The sequence below is a fragment of the Cherax quadricarinatus genome, chromosome 51 (genome assembly GCF_038502225.1).
Source record: "Cherax quadricarinatus isolate ZL_2023a chromosome 51, ASM3850222v1, whole genome shotgun sequence".
NCBI lineage: Eukaryota > Metazoa > Arthropoda > Malacostraca > Decapoda > Parastacidae > Cherax > Cherax quadricarinatus.
The window spans coordinates 16,577,986-16,602,171 of NC_091342.1; the positions used below are offsets into that span (position 1 = coordinate 16,577,986).

At 40.5% G+C, this 24,186-nt stretch overlaps 1 long non-coding RNA gene across 1 annotated transcript in view; it reads left to right on the forward strand.

Moving 5' to 3' along the window:
• Positions 1–5,698: 5,698 nt before the first annotated feature.
• Positions 5,699–24,186, forward strand: part of LOC138854188 (uncharacterized) — a 463,374-nt gene continuing 444,886 nt past the window's right edge. Inside the window, exon 1 of the long non-coding RNA XR_011393413.1 lies at positions 5,699–5,977. This is a non-coding gene — a long non-coding RNA (uncharacterized lncRNA). The remainder of the gene's footprint in view (positions 5,978–24,186) is intronic.

Sequence of the window (24,186 nt, forward strand, 5' to 3'; positions counted from 1 at the left end):
CCTAGTGTTCCAGCCAGTGATACAGCCTAGTGTTCCAGCCTGTGATACAGCCTAGTATTCCCGCCAGTGATACAACCTAGTGTTCCAGCCAGTGATACAGCCTAGTGTTCCAGCCTGTGATACAGCCTAGTATTCACGCCAGTGATACAACCTAGTGTTCCAGCCAGTGATACAACCTAGTGTTCCAGCCAGTGATACAGCCTAGTGTTCCAGCCTGTGATACAGCCTAGTATTCCCGCCAGTAATACAGCCTAGTGTTCCAGCCAGTGATACAACCTAGTGTTCCAGCCAGTAATACAACCTAGTGTTCCAGCCAGTGATACAACCTAGTGTTCCAGCCAGTAATACAACCTAGTGTTCCAGCCAGTGATACAACCTAGTGTTCCAGCCAGTAATACAACCTAGTGTTCCAGCCAGTAATACAGCCTAGTGTTCCAGCCAGTAATACAGCCTAGTGTTCCAGCCAGTGATACAACCTAGTGTTCTAGCCAGTGATACAACCTAGTGTTCCAGCCAGTGATACAACCTAGTGTTCCAGCCAGTAATACAGCCTAGTGTTCCAGCCAGTAATACAACCAGTGTTCCAGCCAGTAATACAGCCTAGTGTTCCAGCCAGTAATACAGCCTAGTGTTCCAGCCAGTAATACAGCCTAGTGTTCCAGCCAGTAATACAGCCTAGTGTTCCAGCCAGTGATACAACCTAGTGTTCCAGCCAGTGATACAACCTAGTGTTCCAGCCAGTAATACAGCCTAGTGTTCCAGCCAGTAATAAAACCTAGTGTTCCAGCCAGTAATACAGCCTAGTGTTCCAGCCAGTAATACAACCTAGTGTTCCAGCCAGTAATACAACCTAGTGTTCCAGCCAGTGATACAACCTAGTGTTCCAGCCAGTAATACAACCTAGTGTTCCAGCCAGTAATACAACCTAGTGTTCCAGCCAGTAATACAACCTAGTGTTCCAGCCAGTAATACAGCCTAGTGTTCCAGCCAGTAATACAACCTAGTGTTCCAGCCAGTAATACAGCCTAGTGTTCCAGCCAGTAATACAGCCTAGTATTCCCTAGCCATAAGAGTCATCCCTCACTTCCCATATTGCAAAAATGTAACTGAAAACTGTATGTTATCAGTTTATCATTCACTCAAACTCAAAAATTCGCTTACAAACATTATCAGTGTTTAATACTGACTGGTAATTAATTATCAGAACTATAATACAGTACAGAGTACAATATTATCATTAAATATTGATGCTGCTTTGATTAGTGAAAGCTCTAGCTTGAACCTATATATATATATATATATAGGTTCAAGCTAGAGCTCCACTCAAGGAAGCGGGGGGGGGGGGGAGGTGCCTTGATGCTGGTGTAGAACTCTTGACCTAGAAACTGGAGTTACCCTTCTCTTCCTTGGATCAAACTTGACGCACTCCTTATGATTGCAGTAACTTCAGTGGAGCAAAAAAGTGAATGACGGTGCCCAATTAAGCGCTGAAGACGATCTGGTGTCTACCATAATTATTATTGTTTATTTCTTACATTTTATTGAAAACCTCATAGGTTTAGATCTTCTTTTTGGTAATAATAATAATTGAAAATTTCATGTACATATGACACGTACAGGCCATTCATACATACATATATTTGAAAAGGCTTTAGTTACACAGTACAATGATAATGATAATTTCTATTCCTGTAATTTAAGCATGCAATTTATGCGGGATTAGTTATAATTGTTATACTTGATAGAAAGACCCTGGTTATTTGCAATATAAAACGATTGACCTCTTTTTCCATGACAAAAAAAAGAAAAACTATATCCATCTAGAAGTGGCTGAGCTATATAAGACACCTTCACTTCTTTATTAAACAACTTTGTAAGATACACAGTTTATCAGCAACAAACTACCACAGTCACATTACAACAGTCAATATTAACACATATATCATGCTGCTAAATCTGGAAAAAATACGTATGTACAGGAAAGGTTGTATAAGATAACAATACCTCTGAGATATACAATACACCTCTCGTTTAATAGCATTTCCAGATTTAATGCTCACAAGATTTGACACACGAACAAATAAATTAAAAAAAAAATGTACAAGCATAAAATTGTATACCATCCACACACAACAAACAGGAAAAATATAATTTGCACACCCGTTATTGTTACTACTACTATTATTATTATTATTATTATTATTATTATTATTATTATTATTATTATTACATTCATGGAGGAGTGCTGAACCCGTAGGAGTCATACAGCGCCTGGTAAATGGAGGGCATTTAAACTTGATTAAAGGAATTGGAGCACAGGTCCAATTCTTTAGATCAGGATCTCCTCACTAGCATCAAGGAACCTCCCTTAAGAGGCTTCTCGCACATAAATGCAGAACATGTACTGCCAAGATGGCGTCCCACCATAGTTACTTCACCACCCCTCCCTCCCCCGGCACCTGAGCCAGACACGGGGCTCAGGTGTCGGGGATGCGCTAAACCCGTATGAATCATACAGCGCCCTGGGGAATGTAATGGGAAACAATCAGGTTTAATCGAAAGGGAGGCATAGGTCCATTTCCTTAGATCAAGAGCCTCCTCACCAGCGTCAAGGAACCTCCCTTGAATGGGGGGGAGGGTCCACCATGATCATAATGGTAACAAATACCCCGTCAGAAAATGCTGCCCTGAGGCTCCATCATTCAGGGACATTTCTGCTCATCGTGATATAAAACCTGGCCGCCGCCAGGATACAACACCTGATACACAAGTGAAACACCCACATGATGCGTACACACTGCATCTCCCGCCTCGACCCCAGATAACCCTCTCATTTGTCATAAAATTATATTAGCTGATAAGACATATGCTCAACATAGGAATCTTTATTTATGTAAGGTTTTACCTGCACTGTAGGCTTCATCGGTTGAATACAGGGATGAATTACACTCTTGTCTCGAGAGCTCAGCTTTGGTGGAAGACGAAGAAGACAAAGTGGTGAGGTAGCTTGATGTCATCAATCCATGCTGAGAGACTGATTATCTTGCACCAAAGTTGATCTCTCCAAGAGTATTCGAGTGATGAAGTCAGTAGCACGGGCAAAACCTTTGGTCAATAAAGATTCCTAATGTTGCACATGTGTCTTACCCTCCCACGTCTAAACTCAAGGCTTTTAACACCGACACTCTATTACCTCCACTCACCAAACTAACACTAGAGCCGGCCATTTACTCAACTCCTCCATTTGTCCACAGCAGAACACTCCATGGAGTGCAATGTCCGCCTCTCCAGTCCCCACTGATCTAGTGGTATCAGACTGGGCTACAAGTACTGAAGTGAGCTGCTTTTGTTGATCTTCCGCTGCTAAATATTGATACTGAGTGCAGTGCTGTATGACCCTTGTGGGTTTACCGCTTAGCTTTGATCGCTGTACTAATAATATTAATTGATACTGAGAAGATTAATGAACAGCAGTCAGCACAGTTTTAGAGATGGTAAATCCTCTCGCTAAACTGCCTTCTATGATAAGGTCAGGAAATTTAGGGAAGAGGGATGGATGGACTGTATATTTTTGGACAGCAAGAATGCGTTTCCACATTTTGGGCAAATGTAAACATTTGGGCTACTTTTGAAATAATTTCGCGACTATTGGTTTCTGATTTTGTGATATAATTATACATAAAGTGTGAGCAGACGTACTCCTAATTTAAGGATACTAGCTGCGAAATATTTAATATTCTGTAAAAATTTATCACAGTACATATTCATCTCAGTTTAAATGCGTGCCCGTGGCTTGCTTGGTAGCGTCCTCACCTCACATACAGAGGGTCCCCGGTCGACTCCCGGCACTGGTGAAACGCTGGGCATGTTTTCTTACACTTGCTGCCTCTGTTCACTTAGCAGTATGTGTATGCATTCTTCTCTTATTTTTCTTTTGAAGTTTTCAACTTCGTCATATAAATAAATATATATATGTATGTATATATATATATATATATATATATATATATATATATATATATATATATATATATATATATATATATATATATATATATATATATATATATATATATATATATATATGTCGTGCCGAATAGGCAGAACTTGCTATCTTGGCTTAAAAAGCAACGCTCATCTTGACATATAGGACAAGTAAAAATTTGTGTATGCAATAATTTCGCCAAAATCATTCTGAACCTAACGAAAAAAATATATTTGATTGTGTTTGTTTAGTAGTAAATTATTGTAAACGTATTTAAAATGTACTTAGTTGGGTTAGGCTAAAATAAATTGTTCTTGTTATAATAAGGTTAAGTAAGTTTTCTAAGATTCTTTTGGTGCAAAATTGAAAATTTTTACATTAACATTAATGAAAAAAATATATCTTTAAACGTATAAGAGAAATTTTTAGAAAGGATTTAATTCTAAATGAGTTCTTGCTAATTGACCAGTTTTACATATTCGGCACGACATATATATATATATATATATATATATATATATATATATATATATATATATATATATATATATATATATATATATATATATATATATATATATATATATATATATAGCTTAAAACGTAGTTAATCTTTGCGTGTGTGTTTGTGTGTTCTCACCTATTTGTGGTTGCAGGGGTCAGTTCACAGCTCTAAGCCCCGTCCCTTTGCTATTCGTTACTAGTTCCACTCTTTCCCTGCTCCATGAGCCTTATCGTATCTCTTCTTAAAGCTTTGTATCGATCCTACCTCCAGTACATCACTCCAGATTGTTCCTCTTCCTGACAACTTGATGACTGAAGAAATACTTCCTAACATCCCTGTGACTCATTTGAGTTTTCAACTTCCAGTTGTGACCGCATGTTGCTGTGTCCCTTCTCTGACCTGTGTGTGTGTGGGGGGAGGGATCAGAATCAATATTCGCTGTTTCTCTCATATACGTTAAGGTTAGTTTGAGGTTCAATGGGAATAACTGGTTTAGAGAGAGACCTTCCTAGTATGGGCCAGTAGGCCTTCTGCAGTGTTCCTTCATTCTTATTCCATCAGCTCATATTCTTCATGTAGTCTGTGTCAGTTTGTTTCATTTTAGTTAGACTGAATGTGTATAAAATTCCTATATTCATCTGTCGTTCCATTTCGCTCAATGTGTCTGAATCTTCCAGCAGTTTATTTTCAATAGAATATTTGCATTATCTACAAACTGTTTCTCTCTCGATAGAGGCGCCTTCATACCGGTGAAGGGCTCGTGATCCAAGAAACTGGACTTATCCCCTCCCATGCGTTCCGAAGTTGGTTATAAAATTCAAAAAATGCATCTTGAGATCAGAAATGAAGTACCAGCTTCAGTACGACTTCCGTGGAAGAATGTGCTGGATGAGATGACAGGTGTAGAATGCCTGAGATGACAGGTGTAGAATGCCTGAGATGACAGGTGTAGAATGCCTGAGATGACAGGTGTAGAATGCCTGAGATGACAGGTGTAGAATGCCTGAGATGACAGGTGTAGAATGCCTGAGATGACAGGTGTAGAATGCCTGAGATGACAGGTGTAGAATGCCTGAGATGACATGTGTAGAATGCCTTCTAAGTAGATAAGTAAGGAGGCAGGTAGAGGGATTGAAAGGTAGTTCAGGAGACAGGTAGATAAGTAGGCAGGTGCGTGAGTGGGTGCGTGGTGTGGTTAGGTGGTTGGTGGGTGCGGGGAGGTGTTAGTGTGTGTGTGGTAGTGGGGAGAGATTGACGTGCTGTCCCGTCTGGTCCTGTCGCGCTCGCTCCACCAACTTTCTTCCACCCTCTCACACTGAGGATTATTTAAAAAAAAAAAGAGGGCTTTAAACTAAGAAAAACTTAAGTAACCACCAAAATTATCCCACGGAAACTAAAGAAAGTTTGACAGTTGGAAGAAAGTGATAGATGAGAATTGTGGACACTTGGCGTGAGGTGGCCTAGCGGAAGTAACACTTCTTGACCAGGTATGGACAGTTTTAAAGCCGATGGGTTGACATATTAGATACACGAGGATGTTATTAACATATAAGAACCGTACAGCAGTTGGGGAATGGTAGGTCTTCAGGTTCTATTCAAGGAATGGGAAGTAAGTTTTAATTCTTTGCCTGCAGAGCCGCACTTCACCAAGATCAAGGCAACAAAACATCCTTTGATGCTCTGCCAGACTCTCCGCCTGTCTGTGTAAAATGTCTGTATTTGACATCGTCTTTGTAGGTCTTCTTTCAATCCAATAAAGTTTTTTTTTTCTAATATTTCTGTTGATAAGTTTGACACATAGGCATCATTTAGGCAGCTTTATACCATAGTGATATTCAATATTTTTGTCTTTGTAAAATATCTTTATTCGACCTCCACATTGTAAAATGTCTTATTTCGACCATCTCCTCCTAGTATTATTGTATTGTGTTGATATTCTCGTTGTACAGTCTTATTTCGACCATCTCTTGTAAAAAAATTTTCACTATTCTCGTCGTAAAATAAATTCACCATTTAAGTAGTGAGTTGGGTGAAATAATTGTGGTAAAGTAAGTTTGAGATGGGGGACATGAAGGTATAAGATTACAGAGTAAATGAAAGCAGATCTTGTTCTATATTGAGGCTACATCCTGAAAAAGAGTAATCTACAGTCCTTTCCTCATCTATCACTTTCGATAGATGAGGAAAGGACAGTATAACAGAAAGTGGTCTCCCCGCTGTTCACTCCTAGCGGCCACACTACCGGCTGGAAAATATGGATGAAGGGATTACCTTGATGTGTGGAAAAAAACGTTCTTCGTTATCAAGGAGAGCGAAGGTAGACTTTCTATGTTAGTATTATGGCCCTGTCTTGCGTTGTTAAGTTACATTGCATTTCAAATAATTCCTTACGTTGGTACATTGAACGTTTGAATGAAATTTTGTCTATTTCTTAAGGAAGAGTAGAATAAGTAAGTGGTTTGAATAGCAATTAATATGCTATATATATTGTTTTTGATCAAGGCTTTCTCTACAGTTGCTACCAATATGTTTTCCAGACCTAAAGCTGGATAGCATATTCAGTGTTACATAAGGTCTGGCATATGCATTAGGGTTACTATTATATCAGTTATGAAGCTCCACATTCTGTAAGGTTGGGTTCTCGCAGCTAGGCTTTGCTTATTATGCAAATGTTATTTCTAATAACTAAGGGTCTTCTGTTTTGTCTCACCTTGGGGCTTCCAAACTTTTTTTAATCGTGGCCGATATTGGTATATCTAAAAATGCATTGCTTTGCACATCCATATTTAAGATAATTTTCTCATCAGTCAGTTCACAGATGTATTGATATATCTTTAATACTAGATTCAGTTATGGATGCAGTAGTCTTTTCCCAATGTCTTGTCATTCTCGATATTTTCTACCATACATGTTAGACCCTTTTTCATATCACTTATGTAAATTGCAACAGGACTGAGCCAAGGCCTAATTCCTGAGGAACTCCGCTCTTGACATGGAACTACTCAGACGCTTTTCCGCTCACAATCAATCGTTGTTTCCTGTTGGTGAGGCAGTCCTCGATTCTCCCTGAAGTTTATCTCCTATACCACGGGCCTTTAATTTGGACAGCAATCTTCTATGTGGTACTTTACGATTATTTAACTGTCGTCAGTAAATCTTTACGATATTATTCCTTTTGCTTAGTGGTAGCGTTTTCAGCTCACAACCGAAGGACCCATGCTCGATCCTGGGACGGGTGAAAATGGTAAACATGTTTCCTTGCCCTTGTTCATCTAGCAGTAATAGGTATCTGGGCGTTAGCCGACTATTGTGGTTAGTATCATGGGGAACAGGACAAAAAAAATCAGTAGAATTAATCCAGTCTGAATAGCTTTCTTAGATTAATCTGGGTTGCCAACTCTACGAGTAACCCAAAACTTTGCCCAAAATATGTCACCTGTCTCCCATTGTAATTTCTGTGGTACTATCTGATAGTTTCCAGTCGTTTAACACCATGTCTTCAATTGATTTGTTAAATATTACTGTTAATGAGTACGTAGTTTGTTGTCTACAAGCACGCCATTCCAGCAGTGAGTTTATCTGACACAAGTAATTAGTTGATGTTCGGCTTCTCTAGGTATTTTAAAAAGGCAAGTCTTCATATGTGTCAGTTGCAGGTGATAAAAGTGGCCTGGGAATGTTCGTGTCGTGTTCTGCTGTAAATGCAGAGCTGACGACTATGTTGAGTATTGCAGCCATTTCTTTGTTGTTGTTTGTCGTTATGTTGCAACTAGTTACTGGCATTAACATTACCTTCATCCTTCTTGATGATGTATTTGAAGAGTTGTTTAGAATTAGCTTTAACATTGTGAGTAATTTTTATTTCAAGTTTCCGTTTTTAGGCCTTTGTATTTCTCTTGATGTTTCATATTTGTTTCATGAAGTCTTCCCTGGCAGGTCTCAAGAGCGGTGAGCTCGCATCTCCCTGCTATTTCTGTAACCAGTGTAGCTAGTCCGGCAGCCACCTTATCAGTTTGCTGGTGAATTTGGAACTGTTTGTAGTTCATTTTTTTTCACATATATTATCCCTGGGGGTCCCAATACAGGATACGACGAATGCCACCATGGCAGCAATGAGCATTTTGCAGAAGTTGCAGAAATAAAAAATAACCCATAGACACTAGGAATGTATCGTTGTTCGGCTATAACATTGCTTTTAATACTAATTTATAGATTGTTGAAACATTAAAACCATTTTTTTTTCAAATTCAGTGAATTAATTTTTGGCCATTGCAAATTGATCAGGATTTATTTTCTTATGTATAAAATCTACGGTAGCATCGCATTCAGGATATAAAAACTTATATGGAAACTGCATTTAACATGTTGCAAAATTTTGTATGTCTTGCAGACTGATAATGAACTTGCATTGTGTCTTTTTCAAAATAAATAGGCAACTATTATATAAAATTATATATATGAAATGACTACACAATTAGTCGAAATATAAGCAGAAATAATGCATCACAAGCAGGTTATTCCAAGGGACCGGGTTTTAAGTGAAGCATATTTCACTAAAGATTGTCTGGTTAGTTAGCAAGTAAAATAAATGATTATGTAATATGAACATAAGTTCACCGATGGTAATAAGGCCAACAACCCATACTTATCTCAAATGAAAATAAGAATTATAAAACCGAATGCACTCGAGAGGAATCTTTATAGCTGCTCGCTCATCATTTTCATTGGCCATGAGATGTTGTTACATCCCTCAAATAGCAGAGGAATGGCAACAACTTGTGCATGATATACCAGAAGTAAAACAGCTACATCTCTTTTGAGCACATATCTTATGAGTTTGGCAGTTGCTAGAGAGGACACAGGGTTAGATCTAAAGCTATGATATATTTTCCATCCATAATCTGTAGTGAATGGGGATGGGCGATGCTTACCTGCAGTTTTCCAAAGCTGTATGCTGAAGATAGAATGTCAAGTTCTCATCAGTCGGCGGAAAGGTTTTCATTGATGGTGCTGCTCCTGGCCTCTTGGAGCACTGAAGAAGTCTGTTCTAGTAACAGGGAAAGCAACTCGACAAGTAGCTGCTTTCACTAACTTGGTTCAGGCTCAGGGAAATTTGCCTTTCTTTTAAAGATTTTGAAGCTTTTATCTTTGTCTTATCACAACCTTCGACAACATCCTTACCTGGCAGTTGGAGACATCATCTAGAGCAAATGTTGATGTATTGATGTCAGTGAATGTGTCAACAGAGCGCGCCACTTGATTTTTTATCAATGTGTATCACTAATATATGTACATCGGTATCATCTTATAATAAGAATAGTGAACATTTTTGTCATCATCAGCTATAAGCATGTAACTAAGTGTTAATGTCTGCTTTATGACTGAACAGACTCATCGGGACTGACCATTTATGTATTTTCATCTATGATATAAGGACAAAGAAGCCATGGTTCTCTGCATTTCTCAAAATTATCCTCCTGTTAGTAGATGTTCTTGGGGTGAGATTATATGAGACAGAACTACAAATACAAATTTTTATTTTTTAGGCGGTACAAAGTAATGTTGCTTACATGTAATAAAACATTAGTAGGCACAGAAGAAAGCCACTGTTGCTGTCTTACACGTGCTTTAACATTTGTAAGACAGCATATTAGATAGACATAAAATTCATTGGCCGTATTTGCTGAAGTGTTTGAAACAGTTCTTGCATGGGCACGGCTACATGGGAGATCAGTTGAGGTCCATCCTCAGTCAACAGTAGCTTGTGTTCCTGAGTTTACTACTACAGAGCTCCTCTCTGCAGTTGCCACTGCAACCCCTTGTCAATTTTGCTTACAACTTTTCTTTAGTTTACAAAGTTTTCGTCTGTATATTTGTTATGAAAGCCTTAAAGGATTCACGAAATCGTAATAACACGATTGTAAACAAACCACGGAACGGGTGGGTTTGAACCCATGGCGAGTGAGTATTACGACTCTCGCCATAGGTTCAAACCCCACCCGTGCTGTGGTTAGCCGTAAGGGATTCTGTAGCAGCTTTGACTTTCTTCCTTTATGGAAATCTCTTCCTAGTTCTGATGGTTTGGCCCAGCTGCTTTACTCCCTTTCATTCTATCCTTTACCTCATGCACTTTCATTACATTAACTCTTCCTTACTCCTGCCAGATATTATCTATTTAACCTGAAAAAAATAAATATATGATCACGAAATCCTACAAATTTTAAATGGAGAATCCTGCAGCATCCACATTATCAATTCATATTTGATCGTTGCAAATAAAAAATTATTTCCCCCGAGTGGGGAAGCAAAGGTTTAAAACGTCAAAACTATCAAAAATGTATATTAAAAGCGACGTTATGGCAATAAACGATGTACGGTATACCCATTTTTCATGGCGGCCAGTTTGGATTTCTGCGAACTCCGCAGGATTGGTACCTCTGTCAGAGAGCTCCGAGGATAATGAATCTGTAATAAACCATTGGATTCCAATAACTTGAGGCTGACCCTCTCTGCTGATGGTATGATCTTCAGGGTTAATAGTTAAGTAGATGGAGAAAGTGGAGGCATTTGTGATTGCTATGGAGGAGTGAAAAGACTACCTCTGGTCCTTGCATCCCATCCTTCCCTCCACCATGTAACAATTCCGATGATCCCTCTCCGCATTTACCTCTATTTCTTCTTTCCTCCTTCCCTCCCTCCTTCACTTCATTCCTCCACGGTATAGAGGGTTGACGCAGCAGACCTCAAATGGTTGGTTCTACCATCACTTGGATGGTACCACCACGGTGAATATATCCTTTTGTTTTCAGGAAGTATAGTCTGTGCGTATATCCTTGTTGTCGGGGAGGGGGAGGTAATATCCTTATGCTGTCAGGGGATATGTGCTGGCATTGTGAGGAAGCTATATCTTTGTGTTGTCAGGGGATATATCATTGTGTTGTCAGAGAGTATATGCTGGTGTTAAGTCAGGGAGTATACTGTGTGCGTATATCCTTTTATTCTCAGAAGGGAATATCCATGTGTTGTCAGGGGTATATGCTGATGTTGTCGGGGGATATATCCTGGGTGAAGACTGTGTTGTACTACACCCCACGATAGCCAACTGACACCCAAGTACCAACTCACTGAACAGGGAACACTGGTAGCAGGTGTAATGAGACCTGCTTACACGTTCTGCCCAGTCTGGGGATCAAACCCAGGATGTTTTGGTCATGAGCAGAAACCTCTACTGCTGCGCGACATGTCCACTAAGGCCAGTCACATTTCCCCACTCACGTTATCTACCTTTTCCCTAACGAGTCATCCACCTTTAAACCACTCGGTTCATCCACTTTTTCCAGCTCAGGTCATCCACCTTTTCCCACTCAGTTTATGCACCACCTTTTCCCACGCGGGTGGCTGTGTTTGCTCCATTGATCACTGTTCTGTTTCCTGGGTAAAAGTTCAGTGGTTGTTGTGGTGTACGTGTCCAGAGCACGGGAAAAACATTCAACTTTTCAACTATCAACTTAAACAAACGTTCGTGCTCTACGTGCTGCCAGTTTTTCACTGGTATTTCGTTAAACGTATACTGTAATAGTGTTCCACCTGGCACGTCAGTTTTTCACTACGGAAGCTACAGTCAATTACGACCTATCTGTGTGGAAACAAAGCTGTGCATACATACGAGGCTATATATAAAATTGACAGATTTTTACAAATTACATCCAGTCTTCTTTCTATTTAGTTTTTGCAGGGGTCTACACGCAGCTCCTGGCCTCGCGTCGTAACTACAATCGATTCAGTTTTAATGACTGCAAGATTTGCGTCTTATCTTGCATCTTTATGAGACAAAAACTATCAGCAGTCTTGCTAGAGTGTCAAGAATTTAATAGGTTTTCGTTTCAGTGCTCGATCATGCTTTTCTTGAATCCCTGTATGGTGTCTGTCTACCCTAGGCTCCCTAACTGTACATCTCACACACTGTTTGCTACATGGCTGTGGCCGACTTTGAGGACCACGTTTACGGTCCGGCCTGAAGCCTAACTTTAATTGCAAAATTATTTGTAAAATTATTAATGTTAAGAAAATGTTCATTAATTGCTTAGTCATGCTGTTGCTACCAGCAGCCCGCATACGTGCACTGTATCCCTCACTATCTGGCTTATGTGACATCGAAGGAATTGGTTCCATTTCCTCTAGAATGTTCTAACTTTGCTCTAGTTATATATTTTTTTAATTGGAGAGTCATGGGCCACAGATGTTGACACAGTATTCTCTGTACTTATGGCACCCTTGGTTTTCAGTGAATTTATTCTACGCTTTCTCTCGTATCTTTCACCCCGGTAAGTCATATAGCATTATGTAAATTAGGGGCCTTAACCTCATATTTTCCACATATTATCAGATATATTTCATCGTCCTAGAGCACATTCCAAGTGCTTTGATGCGTTCCCAGTAGTGTAGATACTAAGCGGGCAGTAAACGACCTCCGTAAATTTTGTCAATCTAATTTCTCGCTGATTAGCCATTCCTATAACTGTTAGGGTAGAACTGCTGTTTCTCTAAATAATCCACACCCCTCATTACCGATGTTCATCTCGCGACACAGCATTGGACCTCAGATTCTTTCACCTGCTTCAACAGACGCATTACCCTCTAGATAGTTTTGTGTCTAGTCTTCTTTCCATTACTTTACACTTACGAGGATTGAATTCTAGTAAAGATTTGCCAGACCAGGTTTGCAGCTGCTCAGATAATATTGGAGCTTCTCTCTCCCATCTAGATGTTCTCCTTATTATCAGCATTCTTGCACAGGATTACATTACTTAGTACCCGCAGATAAATTGAGCATCAGGACCATCTGAGGTATTGCATTAATGGTATAAAATACCGACAAGTTAATAAGACACATTCTGAAGACATTTTGCCAATCAGTGACTTCTACTATTCATTACCTCTGTATTGAATTGATAAAGTCACTGATTGATGAAACGTATTCCGAATGAAGATACACAGGAGTTGCACGTGTGTATTATTTATCAAGCATCTGAGGTATATAGTAAATAATTCCTGGGTGACTCAAATCATCATTGCTGACCATTGTCATACTTCTGCCAGCACACTCCTTCAGTTTTATCTACTTCCAAATACTTTTTAAATATAATCCTGTTGTATTTAACAGATTATACCTAGTGTTTATGCTCTTACTTTTTTTTTTTGTCTTTCACTAATTCTTCTTTTTGTATGTCATTCATAAATTTTAAGAAGTTTGCTTAATTTTTCTTTTTGATATTTCCGGATTCTTTAACCATTAATTATTGTATGCCCTTTAACATCACTAGAGTAATATTTCGTTGTCTGCTTGTGTGTATGTCTGTCTGTGTGTCTGCCTGTATGTTGTCTGTGTGTTGCTTGTTTGTGTGTTGTTTGCCTGTGTGTTGTTTGCATGTGTGTTTTTTTGCCGGTGTGTTGTGTCTGTCTTTGTGTTATGTTTGCCTGTGTGTACTCACCTATTTGTGGTTGCAGGGGTTGATTCATAGCTCCTGGTCCCGCCTCTTCACTTGTCGCTACTAGGTGTGTGTGTGTGTGTGTGTCTGCCTATGTGTGTGTATGTATCTGCCTGTGTGTGTCTGGCCCCCTCCCCCCCTCTCTCCTGTCTGTGTCGGCCTGTGCGTACATGCGTGCGTGTACATCAACATCGGTCAACGACTGACGTGCAAATTTACTGCCACTTGTCAGGGTAATCACTAGGCACACGGTCTAGACATGATTAGCTCTAGACCAGTTTGTTCTTGCATACGCTGAGCAATTGTCATAATCAAAAATGTCATGGAAACTCGTACCAGCTAACACACTCAAGACTAACCTTTATTGTATCATGTTTCTTACAAGAATACTCATGACATATCCCGGAGTTAGCCACGTATGCTTACTTAGCAGCGCATTGTGTGATGACTGGTCTGCACCAGCAAGGTGGTTCCTGGTGGTCCACAGTATAGATATTTCGTTGATGTAACTTGGATGGCACACGATATGCTCTGAAGATGATCGAGAATATTATGGTAGCGACTTATTAATTAACTTGTTGGTCATGACACGAGAAACACCCCAGCACATGACATACACATTTCCCATGTCATGAGCAACAAGTTGAAAAGTTAAAAATATCGTCGATGCTTCTAAGAGCTTATCATGTGTGTGTCATTCAAATTACATAGATAATGAAATATCTAAAGTAAGTAATATTTTCAATGGTTGACATTACACCCATATAAGTTTATTTAGCAGGCTCTGATGTTATTAATTTTTTTATATAAAATTCAGAATCTTGCATCTGAAGACTTCAGTAAATACTTAGTGGTGTCATATAATGAAAAGCTGAGAGAAATCATCGCTGTATAGTCCTTGTGGCTTAGCGCTTCTTTTTGATTATAATAATAATAATAATAATAATGATAGAAATGATAATCTCGTTATAGAACAACATTAATGTAGCATAGACACAGTAACACTGCCAACACATTAGTAGTAATTAGTAATCTTTATGACAGCTTTGACAAGCCTGTTTTCGTTACCTAGTAAGGCAGGGCCACGAAAAAGTGGAATAAACGCTAAGTTGTTTGAAGAGGCATGTGGATGAACGCTAAAGTTATGTTAAAATATTGAACACAAGCAGTGGTGTGTTCTGACATGCACGGGAGTGTAAACACAATAGGAATTTTGATAATTATAAATTGGTGTTTATATCTTATAATTACGTAAAAAAAAAGGAATGAAATCATATTGCTGACAGCAGAACACAGCCCACAGCAGAAGACCTTCCACAATAGAACACACCCTAGAGCAGAAATCCTCCCTCAACTTCGCAAGGGATCAGTCCAGAACCTGCCTGTGTATATGTAATCTACGAAAAAATGGATTCCAGGGAAGGGGAGTCAGTGCTCACAGTGACTCGACAGAAAATGGGATTGAACAGCAGCCCGCGAGTTTGCTCAATAGAAAATAGAATTGACAAATGCAGTAGCCTAAATTTATCAGAAAACGAGGTGAAGGGATGCCCATTGCTCTGTATTAATCAGAAAACAGAATTAAGGGATGTTACCCCTGTGTGGATATTATATTATAGTGTGTATGTATATATATATATATGTCGTGCCGAATATGTAAAACTGGTCAATTAGCAAGAACTCGTTTAAAATTAAGTCCTTTCTGAAATTTTCTCTTATACGTTTAAAGATATATTTTTTTCATTAATGTTAATGTAAAAATTTTTAATTTTGCACAAAAAGAATCTTAGAAAACTTACCTAACCTTATTATAACAAGAGCAATTTATTTTAGCCTAACCCAATTAAATATATTTTAAATACGTTTACAATAGTTTAATACTAAACAAACACAGTGAAATATATTTTTTCGTTAGGTTCAGAACGATTTTGGAGAAATTATTGCATATACAAATTTTCACTTGTCCTATATGGCAAGATGAACGTTGCTATTTAAGCCAAGATGGCAAGTTCTGCCTATTCGGCACGACATATATATATATATATATATATATATATATATATATATATATATATATATATATATACACCACAATGCCACACAGGTACGCAGCAAGTAAATTGGGCATGCCACAAGTCAAGTGGAATACAGGAACGAATTTTAGTCTCCTGTTCGGGTACCCGTTCCACGCAATTGGTCAGGCTAAGCTTCGTCTACGTTAGGTTGTTGGGATTAAGATCACACTAAGTGTAAAGGGTTTATTATATGCAATAAAGACTACGGAGGCTTGTCCCTGGATCATTAGTTTATTGTTTGGCGATACACCAACTGATCGGCACCATAACTAAACCTTTAGAACCACATCAACAACCAGCAGTCATTAGGAGATCGAACACTCAGTCTACCTTAATTTTATTTATATAAGACTTGATCCTTGTTAGTTCTTCCACCACAACTGATTGCAAAAATGTGGATCCTTCAGTCACCGCTGCTGTCAGCTGTCACTGGACGAAGGGGGAGGGAGGAAGAGGGGAAAGATAGAAGAATAAAGGTAGAGAGCGAGAAAGGGGGAGGGAGGGAGAGGGGGAAGTTAGAAAAATAAAGGTAAAGAGCGAGAAAGGGAGAGGCTTATTGTTATGTTGTCTTACTGACGTTGTGTTGTCTTACTGACGTTATGTTGTCTTACTGATGTTATACTGTCTTATTGACATTGTGCTGTCATACTGACGTTGTGCTGTTTTACTGACGTTATGTTGTCTTACTGACGTTTTACTGTCCTACTGGCTTTATAAACATAAGATTGGAGGAGCACTGTAGCAAGCCTACTGGCCCATACACGGCAGGCCCTTATCAAAACTATCCATATATTCGTCCAACCTTTTCCCGAAGCTACGCAAGAATTTGCTTCCGTACCCCAGGCACCAATTATACCCAGCCACCCCCCCCCCCCTCATATATTTCAGTCTCTTTTTGAAGCTACGCAACGTCTTAGCCTCTATACCCTACTCTGAAGATTGTTCCATTCATCGACAACTCTGTTTGAAAACCAGTACTTACCTATGTCCTTTCTAAATCTGAATTTCTCGAACTTAAATCCGTTATTTCTGGTTCTTACTTGATTTGATATCCTCAGTATTTTATTAATAACGCCTTTGTTTATGCCCATCATGCACTTACATGTTTCAGTGATATCTCTCATTCTACGTCTCTCAGGAGAGAGAAGATTCAGGGCTCTAAGTCTGTCTTCATATGGAAGATTTCTTTTACAGTGAATCAACTTTGTCATCCTTCTCTCATTGTTCTCCAATGAATTTATATCCATTCTGTAGTAAGGAGATCAAAACTTAAGCAGCATAATCTAACTGAGGCCTTACTAGTGATGTATAGAGCTATAAAATAACTTCTGGACTCCTGTTACATATACTTCTTGATATACATCCAGGTAATCTGTTAGTCTTATTGCGCACACTTAGACACTGTTGTCTTGGCTTTAGATTTCCGCTAACCTTGACTCTCAGTTTTTTTTCACATTCTGTATGATCAAGCTTTACATCACCTAGTTTATAACTTCGAGGGTTATTTTCATTCCCAAGAACTAGAGCTTGACACTTGTCCACACTGAGCTGCATCTGCCACTTTTCAGACCAAGACATTAATTTCCCCAAGTCGTCCTGGAGTTCATTTGGTATCCTCCTCGGAATCAATCATTCGGTCTATTTTTGTATCATCAGCAAATTTACTCATGTCACTTGCAATTCCTTCATCAAGGCCATTAATTTAAATTACGACGTCTTACTGACGTTATGCTGTCTTACTGACGTTATGCTGTCTTACTGACGTTATGTCTTACAGTGTTATAGTTTGTTAACTTATAGCTAATTTCTTGATACCATTATTATGTAGTTGTTGCCTTAGTGCATGATGTCAAGGCTACCTTCGTGCATGACTTCACGGTTACCATAGTAAATGATGTCAAGGCTACATTCATGACGTCAATGCTACTTTAGTGCATGACGTCAAGGCTACAGTCATGACGTCAAGGCTACTCTCGTGGATGACGTCGAGGCTAACTTCATGGATGACGTCAAGGCTAACTTCGTGAATGACATCAAGGCTACCTTCATAACGTCAAGGCTACTTTTATTGATTTTTTCTTGTTTGTATTGCGTTGTTTATTTTCTATGCCATTGAGAGCCGAGTGACCTATTGAGGAAGTGATCCCTAAACGTTACAACTATTACCACTGCCTTGGTGGCTGACGTCAAGACTACCTTATTGGCTGATGTCAAGACTAACTTATTGGCTGATGTCAAGACTAACTTATTGGCTGATGTCAAGACTACCTTGGTGGCTGAAGTCAAGACTACCTTATTGGCTGATATCAAGACTACCTTGGTGGCTGATATCAAGACTACCTTGGTGGCTGACGTCAAGACTACCTTATTGGCTGACGTCAAGACTACCTTGGTGGCTGATGTCAAGACTACCTTGGTGGCTGACGTCAAGACTACCTTATTGGCTGACGTCAAGACTACCTTATTGGCTGATGTCAAGACTACCTTGGTGGCTGATGTCAAGACTACCTTGGTGGCTGACGTCAAGACTACCTTATTGGCTGATGTCAAGACTACCTTGGTGGCTGACGTCAAGACTACCTTGGTGGCTGACTTCAAGACTACCTTGGTGGCTGACGTCAAGACTACCTTATTGGCTGATGTCAAGACTACCTTGGTGGACGATGTCAAGACTACCTTGATGGCTGACGTCAAGACTACCTCGTTGGCTAATGTCAAGACTACTTTATTGGCTGACGTCAAGACTACCTTGGTGACTGACGTCAAGACTACCTTGGTGGCTGACGTCAAGACTACCTTGGTAGCTGACGTCAAGACTACCTTGGTGGCTGACGTCAAGACTACCTTGGTGGCTGATGTCAAGAATACCTTGGTGGCTGACGTCGAGACTACCTTGTTGGCTGACGTCAAGACTACCTTGTTGGCTGACGTCAAGACTAATTTATTGGCTGATGTCAAGACTACTTTATTGGCTGACGTCAAGACTACCTTGGTGGCTGACGTTAAGACTACCTTGGTGGCTGACGTCCTTGGTGGCTGACGTCAAGATTACCTTGGTAGCTGACGTCAAGACTACCTTGGTGGCTGACGTCAAGACTACCTTGGTGGCTGATGTCAAGACTACCTTGGTGGCTGATGTCAAGAATACCTTGGTGGCTGACGTCGAGACTACCTTGGTGGCTGACGTCGAGACTACCTTGGTGGCTGACGTCAAGACTACCTTGGTGGCTGAAGTCAAGACTACCTTGGTGGCTGAAGTCAAGACTACCTTGGTGGCTGAAGTCGAGACTACCTTGGTGGCTGAAGTCGAGACTACTTTGGTGGCTGACGTCAAGACTACCTTGGTGGCTGACGTCAAGACTACCTTGGTGGCTGACGTCAAGACTACCTTGGTGGCTGACGTCAAGACTACCTTGGTGGCTGACGTCAAGACTACCTTGGTGGCTCATGTCAAGACTACCTTGGTGGCTTATGTCAAGACTACCTTGGTGGCTTATGTCAAGACTACCTTGGTGGCTTATGTCAAGACTACCTTGGTGGCTCATGTCAAGACTACCTTGGTGGCTCATGTCAAGACTACCTTGGTGGCTCATGTCAAGACTACCTTGGTGGCTCATGTCAAGACTACCTTGGTGGCTCATGTCAAGACTACCTTGGTGGCTCATGTCAAGACTACCTTGGTGGCGTATGTCAAGACTACCTTGGTGGCTCACGTCAAGACTACCTTGGTTGTTTATGTCAAGACTACCTTGGTGGCTTATGTCAAGACTACCTTGGTGACTTATGTCAAGACTACCTTGGTGGCTCACGTCAAGACTACCTTGGTTGTTTATGTCAAGACTACCTTGGTGGCTCACGTCAAGACTACCTTGGTTGTTTATGTCAAGACTACCTTGGTGGCTCACGTCAAGACTACCTTGGTTGTTTATGTCAAGACTACCTTGGTGGCTCACGTCAAGACTACCTTGGTTGTTTATGTCAAGACTACCTTGGTGGCTCACGTCAAGACTACCTTGGTTGTTTATGTCAAGACTACCTTGGTGGTTCACGTCAAGACTACCTTGGTTGTTTATGTCAAGACTACCTTAGTTGTTTATGTCAAGACTACCTTGGTGGTTCACGTCAAGACTACCTTGGTTGTTTATGTCAAGACTACCTTGGTGGCTCATGTCAAGACTACCTTGGTGGCTCATGTCAAGACTACCTTGGTGGCTCATGTCAAGACTACCTTGGTGGCTCATGTCAAGACTACCTTGGTGGCTCATGTCAAGACTACCTTGGTGGCTCATGTCAAGACTACGTCAGTTTCCCAAACTGTACTTTGTTTCATGTAAATAATCTATGAAAGAAAATCAGATACAAGGATCGATAAATAATAATAATGGAGCTTTAATAAAGGTGCTCTAAAATAAGTCACAATCAGTATTAATGGAGCTTTAATAGACCAGTTCTAAAGCACGTATGATATTTTTGCGCTATTTATGGTGGTGAACCTTCAGTGTGGCTTCAGTCCATATACCATTACAACACTGTTAATTGTTACCATATTCCAGGTATGTTCCAGAAGTATCATTCCCGTGTTCCAGAAGTTCTGTCATTCCCGTGTTCCAGAAGTTCTGTCATTCCCGTGTTCCAGAAGTTCTGTCATTCCCGTGTTCCAGAAGTTCTGTCATTCCCGTGTTCCAGAAGTTCTGTCATTCCCGTGTTCCAGAAGTTCTGTCATTCCCGTGTTCCAGAAGTTATATCATTCCCGTGTTCCAGAAGTTCTATCATTCCCGTGTTCCAGAAGTTCTGTCATTCCCGTGTTCCAGAAGTTATATCATTCCCGTGTTCCAGAAGTTCTATCATTCCCGTGTTCCAGAAGTTCTATCATTCCCGTGTTCCACAAGTTCTATCATTCCCGTGTTCCACAAGTTCTATCATTCTCATGTTCCAGAAATTCTGTCATTGTCGTGTTCCAGAAGTTCTATCATTCCCGTGTTCCAGAAGTTCTCTCATTCCCGTGTTCCACAAGTTGTATCATTCCCGTGTTCCACAAGTTGTATCATTCCCGTGTTCCACAAGTTGTATCATTCCCGTGTTCCACAAGTTCTCTCATTCCCGTGTTCCACAAGTTCTCTCATTCCCGTGTTCCACAAGTTCTATGATGTTCCATCATTTCTGTGGTCGTGGCATATTTCAGATGTTTCAGGCACTTTGCTGAACTAGCAGCCTGGCAACGCATGATCTTGTTAGCTTAACTAACAACCCAACAAACCATGCCCTTCTTGTTAGCTTAACTAACAATCCAGCAAACCATGCCCTTCTTGTTAGCTTAACTAAAAACACAACAACTTTTCTTGTTAGCTTAACAACTCATCCACTTTTTGTTAGATTAACTAACCACCCATGCCCTTCTTGTTAGCTTAACTAACAACCCAACAAACCATGCCGTTATTGTTAGCTTAACAAACAACCCAACAAACCATGCCGTTCTTGTTAGCTTAACTAACAACCCAACAAACCATGCCCTTGTTAGCTTAACAAACAACCCAACAAACCTTCCCCTTCTTGTTAGCTTAACAAACAACCCAACAAACCATGCCCTTCTTGTTAGCTTAACTAACAACCCAACAAACCATGCCCTTCTTGTTAGCTTAACTAACAACCCAACAAACCATGCCCTTCTTGTTAGCTTAACTAACAACCCAACAAACCATGCCCTTCTTGTTAGCTTAACTAACAATCCAGCAAACCATGCCGTTCTTGTTAGCTTAACAACCCAACAAACCATGCCGTTATTGTTAGCTAAACTAACAACCCAACAAACCATGCCCTTCTTGTTAGCTTAACTAACAACCCAACAAACCATGCCCTTCTTGTTAGCTTAACTAACAACCCAACAAACCATGCCCTTCTTGTTAGCTTAACTAACAACCCAACAAACCATGCCCTTCTTGTTAGCTTAACTAGCAGGGAAATTTCCATTTACCTCAATATTTGCTGTGGCTTATCACTTAAGATTTCCCGTTGATTACATACATGTGTTTTGTACTGCGATGAATTGCTTGACAACGCTGCTGACGATAACGATCCCGCCGACGCCACCGCTGCCGCTGATACTTAGGTAGCGTGACCTTAAGTGACTTACGAGTGTTCCAACTGTTCCGTTAATTGAAAATCTCCCGCTAGATATTTCCTGTTTTATTATTATTATTTTTTATTGTATTCTGAACTTGAAGAATGCGTCAAAATACAGTGGCCGTAAATTAAAATAACGTTAGCTAACAGAACCAAGCGCAGCTTAACGTAGCGTAACGCTGTGAACCATAATGTATAATAGTGTAACGTACCCCAACGTACATTAAATTAGCCTAACCTTATACAGCCTAATGTATTCTTACCTAATGAATAGTAACGTTACGTAATTTAACCTCAGGCAACGTAATTGTAGTCTAACGTAACGTAATACAATGCAACCGTAAGCAACCTAAACCAACGTAACATAACCTGAGCAACGAGCGTGTCATGGTTCCAGGTTATGTAAGAGCAACAAGCGTGTCATGGTTCCAGGTTATGTAAGAGCAAAACAGGCGTGTCATGGTTCCAGGTTATGTAACAGCAACGAGCGTGTCATGGTTCCAGATTATGTAAGAGCAACGAGCGTGTCATGGTTCCAGGTTATGTAAGAGCAACGAGCGTGTCATGGTTCCAGGTTATGTAAGAGCAACGAGCGTGTCATGGTTCCAGGTTATGTAAGAGCAAAACAGGCGTGTCATGGTTTCAGATTATGTAAGAGCAACGAGCGTGTCATGGTTCCAGGTTATGTAAGAGCAACGAGCGTGTCATGGTTCCAGGTTATGTAAGAGCAAAACAGGTGTGTCATGGTTCCAGGTTATGTGAGAGCAACGAACGTGCCGTGGTTCCAGGTCATGTAAGAACACCAGTCTTACCATGGTTCCAAGTCATGTAAGAGCACCAGTCTTACCATGGTTCCAGGTCATGTAAGAGCACCAGTCTTACCATGGTTCCAGGTCATGTAAGAGCACCAGTCTTACCATGGTTCCAGGTCATGTAAGAGCACAAACCTTACCATGGTTCCAGGTCATGTAAGAGCACCAGTCTTACCATGGTTCCAGGTCATGTAAGAGCACAAACCTTACCATGGTTCCAGGTCATGTAAGAGCACCAGTCTTACCATGGTTCCAGGTCATGTAAGAGCACCAGTCTTACCATGGCTGCAGGTCATGTAAGAGCACCAGTCTTACCATGGTTCCAGGTCATGTAAGAGCACCAGTCTTACCATGGCTGCAGGTCATGTAAGAGCACCAGTCTCACCATGGTTCCAGGTCATGTAAGAGCACCAGTCTTACCATGGCTGCAGGTCGTGTAAGAGCACAAGTCTTACCATGGTTCCAGGTCATTTAAGAGCACCAGTCTTACCATGGTTCCAGGTCGTGTAAGAGCACCAGTCTTACCATGGTTCCAGGTCATGTAAGAGCACCAGTCTTACCATGGTTCCAGGTCGTGTAAGAGCACCAGTCTTACCATGGTTCCAGGTCATGTAAGAGCACCAGTCTTACAATGGTTCCAGGTCATGTAAGAGCACAAGTCTTACCATGGTTCCAGGTCATGTAAGAGCACCAGTCTTACCATGGTTCCAGGTCATGTAAGAGCACCAGTCTTACCATGGTTCCAAGTCATGTAAGAGCACAAGTCTTACCATGGTTCCAGGTCATGTAAGAGCACCAGTCTTACCATGGTTCCAGGTCATGTAAGAACACCAGTCTTACCACGGTTCCAAGTCATGTAAGAGCACCAGTCTTACCATGGTTCCAGGTCATGTAAGAACACCAGTCTTACCATGGTTCCAAGTCATGTAAGAACACCAGTCTTACCATGGTTCCAAGTCATGTAAGAGCACCAGTCTTACCATGGTTCCAGGTCATGTAAGAGCACCAGTCTTACCATGGTTCTAAGTCATGTAAGAGCACAAGTCTTACCCTGGTTCCAGGTCATATAAGAGCACAAGTCTTACCATGGTTCCAGGTCATGTAAGAGCACCAGTCTTACCATGGTTCCAAGTCATGTAAAAGCACAAGTCTTACCATGGTTCCAGGTCATGTAAGAACACCAGTCTTACCATGGTTCCAG